Genomic DNA, 16928 nt, shown 5'->3' with positions numbered 1-16928 from the left:
CGGAGTCTTGTTCACGAGTGAGGGAAGAGTGGATCGTGAGATCGACAGGCGGATCGGTGCGGCGTCTTCAGTAATGCGGACGATGTATCGGTCCGTTGTGGTGAAGAAGGAGCTGAGCCGGAAGGCAAAGCTCTCAATTTACCGGTCGATCTACGTTCCCATCCTCACCTATTGTCATGAGCTTTGGGTTATGACCGAAAGGACAAGATCACGGGTACAAGCGGCCAAAATGAGTTTCCTCCGCCGGGTGGCGGGGCTCTCCCTTAGAGATAGGGTGAGAAGCTCTGCCATCCGGGGGGAGCTCAAAGTAAAGCCGCTGCTCCTCCACATGGAGAGGAGCCAGATGAGGTGGTTCGGGCATCTGGTCAGGATGCCACCCGAGCGCCTCCCTAAGGAGGTGTTTAGGGCATGTCCGACCGGTAGAAGGCCACGAGGAAGACCCAGGACACGTTGGGAAGACTATATCTCCCGGCTGGCCTGGGAACGCCTCGGGATCCCCCGGGAGGAGCTGGACGAAGTGGCTGGGGAGAGGGATGCCCTACGAAAAGCGGGGCTTCTTTCCCTTGTCAAAAACAATATCGATAATGGTCACCGTTGCAGAAGTGAGGTGATCGACATTAAGTATCACTAGTCAGAATTTGAAATGTTTAAATGACTAGTAATGTGCGATACTTGGTATCGGCGATACCGATTTGACACATATACTTAGTAACGTGCCTGCTAAAATTTAAATATTTGTTTAATATCAACTAACATATCTATATTAAAAAACAGTAAAAAAAAAAAAGACAAAAAATTGGCATTTAATTTTTAAACTCATATTAGTAATATACTTAGTCACCCATTACACAAGTTTTGTTTTTAAATATATTCTTTTAGCTTTTTAAAAAAAACATTACTCTTTTACACTGGGGGCCACATCGCTGTTATGTAACATTGAATACTATATAATTATACATTTATATGGATTCATCGCATTACATTATACCATTGCCTATGCTTTTTAATGTTACCTAGTGTTATTTAGATTTTGCAGTAAAAAATAACTGGCAGCTCAGTCGCCACAATTTTATTACAAAATTTACTGTGTTTTTTTTACAGCATATTACTGTCAATTAAAGCAACGGTACTATAGTTTGTTTTTTTTACAGTAAAATTCTAGCAACTGAGCTGTCAGTTTTTTACTGTAAAATATATTGTCATTTTCACAGTGACTGACTAATAAAGGTGTTGGAATATAACAAAGAAATAAAAACAACAAATGTTTTCCACCAAGGGGGCATATTGATGTATGTTTTTGTGTTATAGGTGAGTTTTCCTTGCCCTTATCGTTGTGGCTTGTGCAGCCCTTTGAGACACTTGTGATTTAGGGCTATATAAATAAACATTGATTGATTATTAATTATTAGTTAGATCATTTCAGCTTTTTCTCATTACACACCGATTTTTTTGGCTCTTTTTTTCTTAAAATTGACTGTTGTTTTTATCCGATGTAAGAATAAAATAAAATGAATAATAATGTTACGATTGTGTAACTGCATAACCTAGTGTGTCAAAAAGTATACCTCTATAAAAATATTCATATTCAGTTAAACATTTAGCATTGTTTATTGTGGTGGTTGTGATTTTTTTAAATTAATTCATAATATATATATATATATATATGTATATATATATATATATATATATATTTTTTTTAAATTAACTAACAAAACATGGTTTATATTTTCTGTCATGTCTGTGTAATCATGTTTTGTTTAGTTATAGGACTCTTTAGTTTCTGTCTTTTCACTCCCTTGTCTTGTTTCCATGATTACCCCATTAGTTTCACCTGTTCCACGTTTGGACTCATTGTGCACTCTTGATTGTCACCATAGCAACCCATTAGTTTTCACCTGTCACGTCACGCACCTGTTTCACGTCTTGAGTCACGCACCTGTTTTCGTTAATCATGTCTGTAGTATTTAAGTTCAGTGTTTTTCAGTTTGTCTTTCTGACGACATCTCCACATTTATGCTCTGTCCATTCTTTCCATGTCCATTCTTCATGCAACTATTTTTGTCCAAGCCAAGTGGCCTAGTGGTTAGAGTGTCCGTCCTGAGATCGGTAGGTTGGGAGTTCAAATCCCGGCCGAGTCATACCAAAGACTATAAAAATGGGACCCATTACCTCCCTGCTTGGCACTCAGCATCAAGGGTTGGAATTGGGGGTTAAATCACCAAAATGATTCCCGGGCGCAGCCACCGCTGCTGCCCACTGCTCCCCTCACCTCCCAGGGGGTGATCAAGGGTGATGGGTCAAATGCAGAGAATAATTTCGCCACACCTAGTGTGTGTGTGACAATCATTGGTACTTTAATTTTTACTTTAATTTACTTTAAGTTTTGTTCCATGTTTATAGTCTTTTTGGTTTCATAGTTTGTTCTCCGCCATTGTGCGTGCTTTTCGTTTGTACTTTTTTTGCTATAGTCTTTTGGTTTCATAGTTTATTCTCCGCCTCTGTGCGCGCTTTTTGTTTGATCCTTTTTTTTGTATTTATAGTTAATAAATAAATCATGTACCTTCATTCCCGTCTCGCCCGTGCCAACTTTCCGTTGCATCCCGGAAAAGCAAACACCCAAGACCAAGTCATGACATTTTCAGTATATTTTATTTGAAGCGCTTCTAATATTTCAGATCTAAACTTTTTTCATACTGAAAAGTATGAGGGTCCATTTAATTTTATATATATATTTTTTTAAATGAGAAAGAAATATTATATTATATATATATTTCTAGAAAGAAATAGTATATGCATTTAAAGACAAAGCTTTGTGTTATAAATAAAAAAAAATTGCTCCTTTTTTTCTAGCAATTTTACTATTGTTTTTTTCTCTTTTTGATACGTCATTATTTGAAAAGATTCAACTTTTTTAATTTGAGCAGACAGTCATCACCAATATCAGCCTGAAACTTTCTTAATATCGCATCGTAAAAAAAAAGAGTTCACTAGATCTTCTGGCATTTACGATGCGGAAGGGCAATACAGAGTGTCGATACCCACACTATTTTAACATGTACAGGACGATTAGGACCTTATAGTAACCACTACCGATATTATTGTTATACAGATTAAAGAAGCCCTGCTTTCGCAGGGCATCAAAAAATTGAGTTATACTCTTGTTGTTCCTCCCCACGGAAATCTTTAGTAAAAGGCGAAAGATTTATGCGATCTGAAGAGAGACAAGAGTGATCTGCCGTGGAAACGTACTGTGGCCAAGGACATTCCCAGCCACACCGAGGTAACACACGGTCTTAAGGTGGCACACTTTAATTAACCAACAACAACTGATGACATCCAATCACATTCACAGACAACGCAGTGCCACCTTAAAAATATCAACACATTTTAGCCGCCTGTCTTCTAGCTTTAGTTCACTATTTGGTGGGTTGGCTCACTTCCTGGACTTACTTTTTTTTTCTAGGACGGAGCCTTGTGACGTCATGTTCTGGGATATTTAAATGTTTTGTATAAAAAGTGCTTACATGGAAGTAAAAGAGAATATAATATAAACATGAACAAGGGGTAGATTTAAAAAAGAAATCAGGCAGTATTATCGCCACATTTTTAACAACTTTCATTTAAATTGTCATTACAATTATTGACGCACGGGGGCGCCATTGACTCCCATCGTTAAAGGTTTTAATTTATTTTGTAAAATGTGATTTTTTTTTTTAATACACGCGACTTCCTGTAACTTAGATCTATATCTAGTTATCTTGCTTTTCACCCCACTCGAAACGTTCAAAAAACTACACTTACCAACCTTGATATAAGACATGTCAACATATTAAACATCAACATTATCAATACGTAAAAGTTAACTTCACAACACGTCGATGTGCCTCTTGCGTCAACAACAGGATGTCCAACGATCTTCAAAATAAAAGTTCAACATCATGGGAGGAAATACCAAAATAAAGCCGTTATGTGTTAAAGAAACAAATATGAAGTGAAGCCAAAACAGATTATTTATTCTCGTTATATGTTACACTACTTGTTATATAGAACGTCTATTTTAAATGACCGCGTGTTGTATGTAATTCCCAGAATCCTTTGCGTGCAACCCACCAAATAGTGAACTAAAGCTAGAAGACAGGCGGCTAAAATGTGTTGATATATTTTTAAGGTGGCACTGCGTTGTCTGTGAATGTGATTGGATGTCATCAGTTGTTGTTGGTTAATTAAAGTGTGCCACCTTAAGACCGTGTGTTACCTCGGTGTGGCTGGGAATCTCCTTGGCCACAGTACGTTTCCACGGCAGACAGCAGGGGTCATTGAGGTCGGGTGCAATGTGAGCTGGGCGGTAGCCGAAGGCAGGGCACTTGGCGGTCCGATCCTCGGCTACAGAAGCTAGCTCTCGGGACGTGGAACGTCACCTTGCTGGGGGGGAAGGAGCTTGAGCTACTGCGAGAGGTAGAGAAGATCCGGTTGGATATAGTCAGACTCACCTCGACGCACAGCAAGGGCTCTTGAACCAGTTCTCTCGAGAGGGTCTAGACTCTGTTCCACTCTGGTGTTGCCAGTAGTGAGAGGCGATGGGCTGGGGTGGCAATTCTTGTTGCCCCCAGGCTCAGAGCCTGCATGACGGAGTTCAGCCCGGTGGACGAGAGGGTAGCTTCCCTTCACCTTCAGGTGGGGGGATAGGTCCTGACTGTTGTTTGCGCCAAACAGCAGCTCAGAGTACCCACCCTTTTTAGATTCACTCGAAATCACCCTCGTTCTACTGGGGGACTTCAACGCTCATATTGGCAACGATAGTGAAACCTGGAGAGGCGTGATTGGGAAGAATGGCCGCCAGGAACTGAACCCAAGTGGTGTTTTGTTATTGGACTTTTGTTCCCGTCACGGATTGTCCATAACGAACACCATGTTCAAGCATAAGGGTGTCCATATGTGCACTTGGCACCAGGACACCCTAGGCTGCAGTCCTATGATCGACTTTGTAGTTGTGTCATCGGATTTACGGCCTCATGTTTTGGACACTCGGGTGAAGAGGGGGGCGGAGCTTTCTACCGATCACCACCTGGTGGTGAGTTGGCTGCGATGGTGGGGGAGGATGCCGGACAGACCTGGCAGGCCCAAACGCATTGTGAGGGTTTGCTGGGAACGTCTGGCAGAGTCTCCTGTCAGAGAGAGTTTCAATTCCCACCTCCGGAAGAACTTTGAACATGTCACGAGGGAGGTGCTGGACATTGAGTCCGAGTGGACCATGCTCCGCACCTCTATTGTCGAGGCGGCTGATTGGAGCTGTGGCCGCATGGTAGTTGGTGCCTGTCGTGGCGGTAATCCTAGAACCCGTTGGTGGACACCGGCGGTGAGGGATGCCGTCAAGCTGAAGAAGGAGTCCTATCGGGTTCTTTTGGCTCATGGGACTCCTGAGGCAGCGGACAGGTACCGACAGGCCAAGCGGTGTGCGGCTTCAGCGGTCGCGGAAGCAAAAACTCGGACATGGGAGGAGTTCGGGAAAGCCATGGAAAACGACTTCCGGACGGCTTCGAAGCGATTCTGGACCACCATCCGCCGCCTCAGGAAGGGGAAGCAGTGCACTACCAACACCGTGTATGGTGCGGATGGTGTTCTGCTGACCTCGACTGCGGAAGTTGTGGATCGGTGGAGGGAATACTTCGAAGACCTCCTCAATCCCACCAACACGTCTTCCTATGAGGAAGCAGTGCCTGGGGAATCTGTGGTGGGCTCTTCTATTTCTGGGGCTGAGGTTGCTGAGGTAGTTAAAAAGCTCCTCGGTGGCAAGGCCCGGGGGTGGATGAGATCCGCCCGGAGTTCCTTAAGGCTCTGGATGCTGTAGGGCTGTCTTGGTTGACAAGACTCTGCAGCATCGCGTGGACATCGGGGGCAGTACCTCTGGATTGGCAGACCGGGGTGGTGGTTCCTCTCTTTAAAAAGGGGAACCGGAGGGTGTGTTCTAACTATCGTGGGATCACACTCCTCAGCCTTCCCGGTAAGGTCTATTCAGGTGTACTGGAGAGGAGGCTACGCCGCATAGTCGAACCTCGGATTCAGGAGGAACAGTGTGGTTTTCGTCCTGGTCGTGGAACTGTGGACCAGCTCTATACTCTCGGCAGGGTCCTTGAGGGTGCATGGGAGTTTGCCCAACCAGTCTTCATGTGCTTTGTGGACTTGGAGAAGGCATTCGACCGTGTCCCTCGGGAAGTCCTGTGGGGAGTGCTCAGAGAGTATGGGGTTTCGGACTGTCTGATTGTGGCGGTCCGCTCCCTGTATGATCAGTGTCAGAGCTTGGTTCGCATTGCCGGCAGTAAGTTGGACACGTTTCCGGTGAGGGTTGGACTCCGCCAAGGCTGCCCTTTGTCACCGATTCTGTTCATAACTTTTATGGACAGAATTTCTAGGCGCAGTCAAGGCGTTGAGGGGATCCGGTTTGGTGGCTGCAGGATTAGGTCTCTGCTTTTTGCAGATGATTTGGTCCTGATGGCTTCATCTGGCCAGGATCTTCAGCTCTCACTGGATCGGTTCGCAGCTGAGTGTGAAGCGACTGGGATGAGAATCGGCACCTCCAAGTCCGAGTCCATGGTTCTCGCCCGGAAAAGGGTGGAGTGCCATCTCCGGGTTGGGGAGGAGATCTTGCCCCAAGTGGAGGAGTTCAAGTACCTCGGAGTCTTGTTCACGAGTGAGGGAAGAGTGGATGGTGAGATCGACAGGCGGATCGGTGCGGCGTCTTCAGTAATGCGGACGCTGTATCGATCCGTTGGGGTGAAGAAGGAGCTGAGCCGGAAGGCAAAGCTCTCAATTTACCGGTCGATCTACGTTCCCATCCTCACCTATGGTCATGAGCTTTGGGTTATGACCGAAAGGACAAGATCACGGGTACAAGCGGCCCAAATGAGTTTCCTCCGCCGGGTGGCGGGGCTCTCCCTTAGAGATAGGGTGAGAAGCTCTGCCATCCGGGGGGAGCTCAAAGTAAAGCCGCTGCTCCTCCACATGGAGAGGAGCCAGATGAGGTGGTTCGAGCATCTGGTCAGGATGCCACCCGAGCGCCTCCCTAAGGAGGTGTTTAGGGCATGACCGACCGGTCGAGGAAGACCCAGGACACGTTGGGAAGACTATGTCTCCCGGCTGGCCTGGGAACGCCTCGGGATCCCCCGGGAGGAGCTGGACGAAGTGGCTGGGGAGAGGGATGCCCTACGAAAAGCGGGGCTTCTTTCCCTTGTCAAAAACAATATCGATAATGGTCACCGTTGCAGAAGTGAGGTGATCGACATTAAGTATCACTAGTCAGAATTTGAAATGTTTAAATGACTAGTAATGTGCGATACTTGGTATCGGCGATACCGATTTGACACATATACTTAGTAACGTGCCTGCTAAAATTTAAATATATGTTTAATATCAACTAACATATCTATATTAAAAAACAGTAAAAAAAAAAAAGACAAAAAATTGGAATTTAATTTTTAAACTCATATTAGTAATATACTTAGTCACCCATTACACAAGTTTTGTTTTTAAATATATTCTTTTAGCTTTTTAAAAAAAACATTACTCTTTTACACTGGGGGCCACATCGCTGTTATGTAACCTTGAATACTATATAATTATACATTTATATGGATTCATCGCATTACATTATACCATTGCCTATGCTTTTTAATATTACCCCGTGTATTTTTTTTTTACATGATCTGTAAAAAAAGTTATTTAGATTTTGCAGTAAAAAATAAATGGCAGCTCAGTCGCCACAATTTTATTACAAAATTTACCGTGTTTTTTTTTACAGCATATTACTGTCAATTAAAGCAACGGTACTATAGTTTTTTTTTTTTACAGTAAAATTCTAGCAACTGAGCTGTCAGTTTTTTACTGTAAAATATATTGTCATTTTCACAGTGACTGACTAATAAACGTGTTGGAATATAACAAAGAAATAAAAACAACAAATGTTTTCCACCAAGGGGGCATATTGATATATGTTTTTGTGTTATAGGTGAGTTTTCCTTGCCCTTATCGTTGTGGCTTGTGCAGCCCTTTGAGACACTTGTGATTTAGGGCTATATAAATAAACATTGATTGATTATTAATTATTAGTTAGATCATTTCAGCTTTTTCTCATTACACACCGATTTTTTTGGCTCTTTTTTTCTTAAAATTGACTGTTGTTTTTATCCGATGTAAGAATAAAATAAAATGAATAATAATGTTACGATTGTGTAACTGCATAACCTAGTGTGTCAAAAAGTATACCTCTATGACAATATTCATATTCAGTTAAACATTTAGCATTGTTTATTGTGGTGGTTGTGATTTTTTTAATTAATTCATAAATTAGTATATATATATATATTTTTAAATTAACTAACAAAACATGGTTTATATTTTCTGTCATGTCTGTGTAATCATGTTTTGTTTAGTTATTGGACTCTTTAGTTTCTGTCTTTTCACTCCCTTGTCTTGATTCCATGATTACCCCATTAGTTTCACCTGTTCCACGTTTGGACTCATTGTGCACTCTTGATTGTCACCATAGCAACCCATTAGTTTTCACCTGTCACGTCACGCACCTGTTTCACGTCTTGAGTCACGCACCTGTTTTCGTTAATCATGTCTGTAGTATTTAAGTTCAGTGTTTTTCAGTTTGTCTTTCTGACGACATCTCCACATTTATGCTCTGTCCATTCTTTCCATGTCCATTCTTCATGCAACTATTTTTGTCCAAGCCAAGTAAGTTTTGTTCCATGTTTATAGTCTTTTTGGTTTCATAGTTTGTTCTCCGCTAGTGATGGGTTGATGAGGCGTCATGAAGCGTTTCGACACATTGCAAAACCGTATTGATACTGTGTTGATACTGTGTCACTAAATACTGACATCTGCTGGACATTAAAAATCCCTACAGGCAACCTATGGACCGACTCAACTGACACTGATTTTATGACCTAGTACAGTGGTTCTCAAATGGGGGTACGCGTACCCCTGGGGGTACTTGAAGGTATGCCAAGGGGTACATGAGATTTTTTTTTAAATATTCTAAAAATAGCAACAATTCAAAAATCCTTTATAAATATATTTATTGAATAATACTTCAACAAAATATGAATGTAAGTTCATAAACTCAGTGAAGCACAAGCTCAGGTTTGTCACTAAAATGTCTGTCAAAAAGAACTGTGAAAAGAAATGTAACGATGCAATATTCAGTGTTGACAGCTAGATTTTTTGTGGACATGTTCCATAAATATTGATGTTAAAGATTTTTTTTTTTGTGAAGAAATGTTTAGAATTAAGTTCATGAATCCAGATGGAGCTCTAATACAATCATCAAAGAGGGCACTTTAAGTTGATGATTACTTCTATGTGTAGAAATCTTTATTTATAATTGAATCACTTGTTTATTTTTCAACACATTTTTAGTTATTTTTATATCTTTTTTTCCAAATAGTTCAAGAAAGACCACTACAAATGAGCAATATTTTGCACTGTTACACAATTTAATAAATCAGAAACTGATGACTTAGTGCTGTATTTTTTTTTTCAACCAAAAATGCTTTGCTCTGATTAGGGGGTACTGGAATTAAAAAAAAAATCACAGGGGGTACATTGCTGAAAAAAGGTTGAGAACCACTGACCTAGTATATACAATAATATAAACCAATTCATTGTATTTTATTTAGGATTATTTCATAACTTCATTTAAATAAAAATATATTTTTTGTCTTTTTTAGATACAGTCAATAAATAATGTGAACATGTATCATAACATGGAAATCTAAGAGAATGTGTTGTGAATGAGGATGCTTGTGGACCTGGAAATTATTATTATTTTTTTTTTTACAAATTTTTATTTAAAAAAAAACAGTTTTTCCAACGTATTCAATTTTAGACGCTTTCTCTTCTTAGTTATTATTTCTCCGGCTGTAGAAAAGAGCCGCTCACAGGGCACAGAGGAGGCGTCAGTGCGACACAGTTCGCGTATCGGTCACGTGACCAAAACAGCTCATGATCGGTCACGTGACTTTCTAAAAGCGGTACGCGCACCGACACAGGGTTTTGCTCTATGAGCTTGACGCATGCGCCGATGCATCGGTGTTGCCGGACCCATCGCTATCAGAAGTGAGGTGATCGACATTAAGTATCACCAGTCAGAATTTGACATGTTAAATAACTAGTGGTGTACGATACTTACTTGATGTCGGCGATACCGATATACTTTGTAACGTGCCTGCTAAAATGTCATTAAATGTGTATTATCAAATAACATATCTATTTTAAAAAAACAACAGTAAAACAATTGGAATTTAATGAGAAAATGCCAACATTTTTAAACTCATTAGTAATATACTTAGTCACCTATTACACAAGTTTTGTTTTTAAATATATTCTTTTAGCTTTAAAAAAAAAACATTACTCTTTTTCACTGGGGGCCACATCACTGTTATGTAACCTTGAATACTATATAATTATACATTTATATGGATTCATCGCATTATATTATACCATTGCCTATGCATTTTAATGTTACCTAGTCTATTTTTTTTGTACATAACTTGTAAAAAAATGTCTTTAGATTTTGCAGTAAAAAATAACTGGCAGCTTATTATAAAATTCATTGTGTTTTTTTTTGTTTTTTTTTTACAGCATATTACTGTCAATTAAAGTAACGGTACTATAGTTGTTTTTTTACAGTAAAATTCTAGCAACTGAGCTGCCAGTTTTTTACTGTAAAATATATTGTCATTTTCACAGTGACTGACTAATAAATGTGTTGGAATATAACAAAGAAATAACACCAAGGGGCATATTGATATATGTTTTTGTATTAGAGGTGACTAAGTATATTATTAGTCATTATTAGTTAGAACATTTCAGCTTTTTCTCATTACATACCGATTTTTTGGCTCTTTTTTATTAAAATGTACTGTTGTTTTTATCCGATGTAAGAATAAAATAAAATGAATAATAATGTTACGATTGTGTAATTGCATAACCTAGTGTGTCAAAAAGTATACCTCTATGAAAATATTCATATTCAGTTAAACATTTAGCATTGTTTATTGTGGTGGTTGTGATTTTTTTTTAAATTAATTCATAAATTAGTATATATATATATATATATATTTTTTTTTTTTTAAATTAACTAACTAAACATGGTTTATATTACAGTATATTTTATTTGAAGCGCTTCTAATATTTCAAATTTAAACTTTTTTCATACTGAAAAGTATGAGGGTCCATTTAATTTTATAAATATATATTTTTTAAATGAGAAAGAAATATTATATTATATTTTATTATATATATATTTCTAGAAATAAATATTATATGCATTTAAAGACAAAGCTTTGTGTTATAAAAGACTATGTATGAACATTTTTTGTCAGCATTTTGTCTTTAAATTAAAATTTTTTGCTCCTTTTTTTCTAGCAATTTTACTATTGTTTTTTTCTCTCTTTTTGATACGTCATTATTTGATAAGATTCAACTTTTTAAATTTGAGCAGACAATCATCACGAATATCAGCCTGGAACTTTCGCATCGTAAAAAATATCAAGAGATGTATCTCACTAGATCTTCAGGCATTTACAATCCGGATGTGCAATACAGAGTGTCGATTGCCACTCTATTATCACATGTACAGGACGATAGGGACACCTATAGTGTCCACTTCCGATATTATTGTTATACAGGTCAGAGAAGCCCCGCTTTCGCAGGGCATCAAAAAATTGAGTTATACTCTTGTTGTTCCTCCCCACGGAAATCTTTAGTAAAAGGCGAAAGATTTATGCGATCTGAAGAGAAACAAGAGTGATCTGCCGTGGAAACGTACTGTGGCCAAGGACATTCCCAGCCACACCGAGGTAACACACGGTCTTAAGGTGGCACACTTTAATTAACCAACAACAACTGATGACATCCAATCACATTCACAGACAACGCAGTGCCACCTTAAATATATCAACACATTTTAGCCGCCTGTCTTCTAGCTTTAGTTCACTATTTGGTGGGGTTGCACGCAAAGGATTCTGGGAATGCCATACAACACGCTTTCATTTCAAATAGACGCGCTATATAGCAAGTAGTGTAACATATAACGAGAAAATATATATGTTTGTATTTATGTGTGACTTTTATCAAAATCCACATCTTGTAATCTGTTTTGGCTTCGCTTCGTATTTATTTTTGAACGGCTTTATTTTGGTATTTCCTGCCACGATGTTGAGCTTTTATTTTGAAGATCAGCAGACATCCCGTTGTTGCCACAAGACTGAGAGGCACATCTACGGGTTTAAATGGCATTTACTTATTGATAATGCTGAAATGTCTAACGCCAAGGTCGGTAAGTGTATTATTTGTGACGTTTTGAGTGGGCTGAAAAGCAAGCTAAGTACCGAGCGAGCTAACACGACTCGATCACGCATGCCCGAAGGCTACGTCACTTCCTGGATTTCCTTTTTTTTTTTTTGTGATATTCTTAAAAAAAATAGCTTAATTATGAATAAAATGGAACAAGAATATAAACATTAACAACGGATAGACTTAAAAAAAAATCATGGAATATTACCGCCACATTTTTAACAACTTTCACTCTTCTGTCATTGCAATTAATGACGCACGGAGTTTGTTAAATTTTTGTTTTTTAAAATGTTGATTTTTTTTAAAAACGAGGCACTTACTGTATCTTAAATCTATGTCTGCGGCCTGACAAAAAGTAGACTTTTAAATGATGTAAATAAATAAATAAAAAGACTGATTTCTTTCCCATTTAATGCCAACACGTTTCTCTTTTCCGGTTGTGTGTGCACGCATGCGCACGCCAATCCATCGTTCTGCTTTGTGTACTAAAAGTGCATCTTTATTGTCATAGCGTATGTAAAAAAATAATAATAATAATAACAAAATGCATAGGCAATTGTATAATATCATGAGATGAATCCTTATAAATGTATATTTATAAGTTATTCACATTTACAAAAGGCCCTCAGAGGGCAGTCATTACACTGATGTGGCCCCCAGTGAAACTTAGTTTTACACCCCTGACCGAGGGCTTCTGGGACAGTAATATTAAAAACAGCTGGGTTCTTGCATCGACAAAACAAGAATCTCTTAAAAATTTAGGTAAATCAACATTTTTCAAGTAAAAATTTATAATTGTGATGGATAGAATGCTGACTAGAAATATGAACACATTTAGCCTTCAACCTCAGCGAACTGAAGCACCTTGAACTGTAGTATTCAAAACCAACCGGGTTCTTGCTTTGATAGAACAAAAATCGTTTTGAGTTTGAAGTAGAGCGACTGAGGTAGGTATTGTGGCGGAAAGAGCGCCGACTAGAAACTTACTGAATTGACCTCGAAGACTTAGGCCTTCTCGGAAACAACAGGATTCAAGAACAATCATCTTTTAAAAATTGAAGTAGATTTGATGTTTAAAGTATAAAATAATTGAAAATTGTGATGGCTAGAATGCTGACTAGAAATATGCACTGATTTGACCAGTGACCTTAAAAACCTGGATCTTCTTGGACTGTAATATTAAAAAACAGCTGGGTGCCTACTTTGCTAGAACAATAATCTCTTAAAAATGTAAGTAGATTTAATGTTTGACAGATTGATAACTAATTTGATGGCTAAAATGCTGACTAGAAACATGAACCGATTTGACTTGACCCAAAGCACCTTGCACTGTAGTATTAAAAACCAACTGTGTTCTTGCTTTGATAGAACAAACATCGTTTTGAGTTTGACGTAAAGCCACTGAGGTAGGTATTGTTGCGGAAAGAGCGCCGACTAGAAACTTACTGATTTGACCTCGAAGACTTAGGCCTTCTTCGAAACAACTGGATTCAAGAACAAAAATTGACGTAGATTTGATGTTTAAAGTAAAAATGAATTAATAATTGTGATGGCTAGAATGCTGACGAGAAATATGTACTGATTTAACCGGTGACCTTAACAACCTGGATCTTCTTGGACTGTAATATTAAAAAACAACTGGGTTCCTACTTTGCCAGAACAATAATCTCTTAAAAATTTAAGTAGATTTAAAGTTTGATGGATTGATAACTAATTGTGATGGCTAAAATGCTGACTAGAAATATGAACCGATTTGACTTGACCCAAAGCACCTTGCACTGTAGTATTAAACACCAACTGCGTTCTTGCTTTGATAGAACAAACATCGTTTTGAGTTTGAAGTAAAGCCACTGAGGTAGGTATTGTTGCGGAAAGAGCGCCGACTAGAAACTTACTGAATTGACCTCGAAGACTTAGGCCTTCTCGGAAACAACAGGATTCAAGAACAATCATCTTTTAAAAATTGAAGTAGATTTGATGTTTAAAGTATAAAATAATTAATAATTGTGATGGCTAGAATACTGACTAGAAATATGCACTGATTTGGCCAGTGACCTTAAAAACCTGGATGTTCTTGGACTGTAATATTAAAAAACAACTGGGTTCCTACTTTGCCAGAACAATAATCTCTTAAAAATGTAATTAGATTTAATGTTTGACAGATTGATAACTAATTTGATGGCTAAAATGCTGACTAGAAACATGAACCGATTTAACTTGACCCAAAGCACCTTGCACTGTAGTATTAAAAACCAACTGCGTTCTTGCTTTGATAGAACAAAAATCGTTTTGAGTTTGAAGTAAAGCCACTGAGGTAGGTATTGTTGCGGAAAGAGCGCCGACTAGAAACTTACTGAATTGACCTCGAAGACTTAGGCCTTCTCGGAAACAACAGGATTCAAGAACAATCATCTTTTAAAAATTGAAGTAGATTTGATGTTTAAAGTATAAAATAATTAATAATTGTGATGGCTAGAATGCTGACTAGAAATATGCACTGATTTGACCAGTGACCTTAAAAACCTGGATGTTCTTGGACTGTAATATTAAAAACCAACTGGGTTCCTACTTTGCTAGAACAATAATCTCTTAAAAATGTAAGTAGATTTAATGTTTGACAGATTGATAACTAATTTGATGGCTAAAATGCTGACTAGAAACATGAACCGATTTGACTTGACCCAAAGCACCTTGCACTGTAGTATTAAAAACCAACTGCGTTCTTGCTTTGATAGAACAAACATCGTTTTGAGTTTGAAGTAAAGCCACTGAGGTAGGTATTGTTGCGGAAAGAGCGCCGACTAGAAACTTACTGATTTGACCTCAAAGACTTAGGCCTTCTTGGAAACAACAGGATTCAAGAACAATCATCTTTTAAAAATTGAAGTAGATTTGATGTTTAAAGTATAAATTAATTAATAATTGTGATGGCTAGAATGCTGACTAGAAATATGCACTGATTTGACCAGTGACCTTAAAAACCTGGATCTTCTTGGACTGTAATATTAAAAACCAGCTGGGTTCCTACTTTGCCAGAACAATAATCTCTTAAAAATGTGAGTAGATTTAATGTTTGACAGATTGATAACTAATTTGATGGCTAAAATGCTGACTAGAAACATGAACCGATTTGACTTGACCCAAAGCACCTTGCACTGTAGTATTAAAAACCAACTGCGTTCTTGCTTTGATAGAACAAAAATCGTTTTGAGTTTGAAGTAAAGCCACTGAGGTAGGTATTGTTGCGGAAAGAGCGCCGACTAGAAACTTACTGATTTGACCTCGAAGACTTAGGCCTTCTTGGAAACAACTGGATTCAAGAACAGAAATTGAAGTAGATTTTATGTTTAAAGTAAAAATTAATTAATAATTGTGATGGCTAGAATGCTGACTAGAAATATGTACTGATTTAACCGGTGACCTTAACAACCTGGATCTACTTTGGACTGTAATATTAAAAACCAACTGGGTTCCTACTTTGCTAGAACAATAATCTCTTAAAAATGTAAGTAGATTTAATGTTTGACAGATTGATAACTAATTGTGATGGCTAAAATGCTGACTAGAAATATGAACCAATTTGACTTGAGCCAAAGCACCTTGCACTGTAGTATTAAAAACCAACTGCGTTCTTGCTTTGATAGAACAAAAATCGTTTTGAGTTTGAAGTAAAGCCACTGAGGTAGGTATTGTTGCGGAAAGAGCGCCGACTAGAAACTTACTGATTTGACCTCGAAGACTTAGGCCTTCTCGGAAACAACAGGATTCAAGAACAATCATCTTTTAAAAATTGAAGTAGACTTGATGTTTAAAGTATAAAATAATTAATAATTGTGATGGCTAGAATGCTGACTAGAAATATGCACTGATTTGACCAGTGACCTTAAAAACCTGGATCTTCTTGGACTGTAATATTAAAAACCAACTGGGTTCCTACTTTGCCAGAACAATAATCTCTTAAAAATGTAAGTAGATTTAATGTTTGACAGATTGATAACTAATTGTGATGACTAAAATGCTGACTAGAAACATGAACCGATTTGACTTGACCCAAAGCACCTTGCACTGTAGTATTAAAAACCAACCGTGTTCTTGCTTTGATAGAACAAGAATCATTTTGAGTTTGAAGTAGAGCGACTGAAGTAGGTATTGTGGCGAAAAGAGCGCCGACTAGAAACTTACTGATTTGACCTTGAAGACTTAGGCCTTCTCGGAAACATCTGGATTCAAGAACAATAATCTTTTAAAAATTGAAGTAGATTTGATGTTAGAAGTAAAAATTAATTATTAATTGTGATGGCTAGAATGCTGACTAGAAATATGTACTGATTTGACCAGTGACCTTAAAAACCTGGATCTTCTTGGAATGTAATATTAAAAACCAACTGGATTCCTACTTTGCCAGAACAATAATCTCTTAAAAATGTAAGTAGATTTAATGTTTGACAGACTGATAACTAATTGTGATGGCTAAAATGCTGACTAGAAACATGAACCGACATTGACCCAAAGCACCTTGCACTGTAATATTAAAAAACCAACTGCGTTCTTGCTTTGACGGAGCAAGA

General features: G+C 38.2%; 1 protein-coding gene, 1 long non-coding RNA gene and 2 other non-coding genes across 9 annotated transcripts in view; 1 reads left to right on the top strand and 3 right to left on the bottom strand.

Annotated features, from left to right (window-relative positions):
• Positions 1-16928, bottom strand: part of slc7a6 (solute carrier family 7 member 6) — a 63753-nt gene that overhangs the window by 35580 nt on the left and 11245 nt on the right. The gene's annotated exons all lie outside the window — the stretch shown is intronic.
• LOC133608967 (U5 spliceosomal RNA) lies at positions 3118-3231 on the bottom strand. Its single transcript, XR_009815649.1, has one exon. It is a non-coding gene; the product is annotated as a U5 spliceosomal RNA (small nuclear RNA).
• On the bottom strand, positions 11702-11815 carry LOC133608977 (U5 spliceosomal RNA). Its single transcript, XR_009815659.1, has one exon. It is a non-coding gene; the product is annotated as a U5 spliceosomal RNA (small nuclear RNA).
• LOC133608447 (uncharacterized) overlaps positions 12215-16928 on the top strand; it is a 34660-nt gene continuing 29946 nt past the window's right edge. The window contains exon 1 of the long non-coding RNA XR_009815594.1: positions 12215-12343. This is a non-coding gene — a long non-coding RNA (uncharacterized lncRNA). The remainder of the gene's footprint in view (positions 12344-16928) is intronic.

The sequence above is a fragment of the Nerophis lumbriciformis genome, linkage group LG06 (assembly GCF_033978685.3).
Source record: "Nerophis lumbriciformis linkage group LG06, RoL_Nlum_v2.1, whole genome shotgun sequence".
Lineage (NCBI taxonomy): Eukaryota > Metazoa > Chordata > Actinopteri > Syngnathiformes > Syngnathidae > Nerophis > Nerophis lumbriciformis.
Note: the sequence above shows the minus strand (reverse complement) of the source record. Positions and strands in the feature narration are given on the sequence as shown.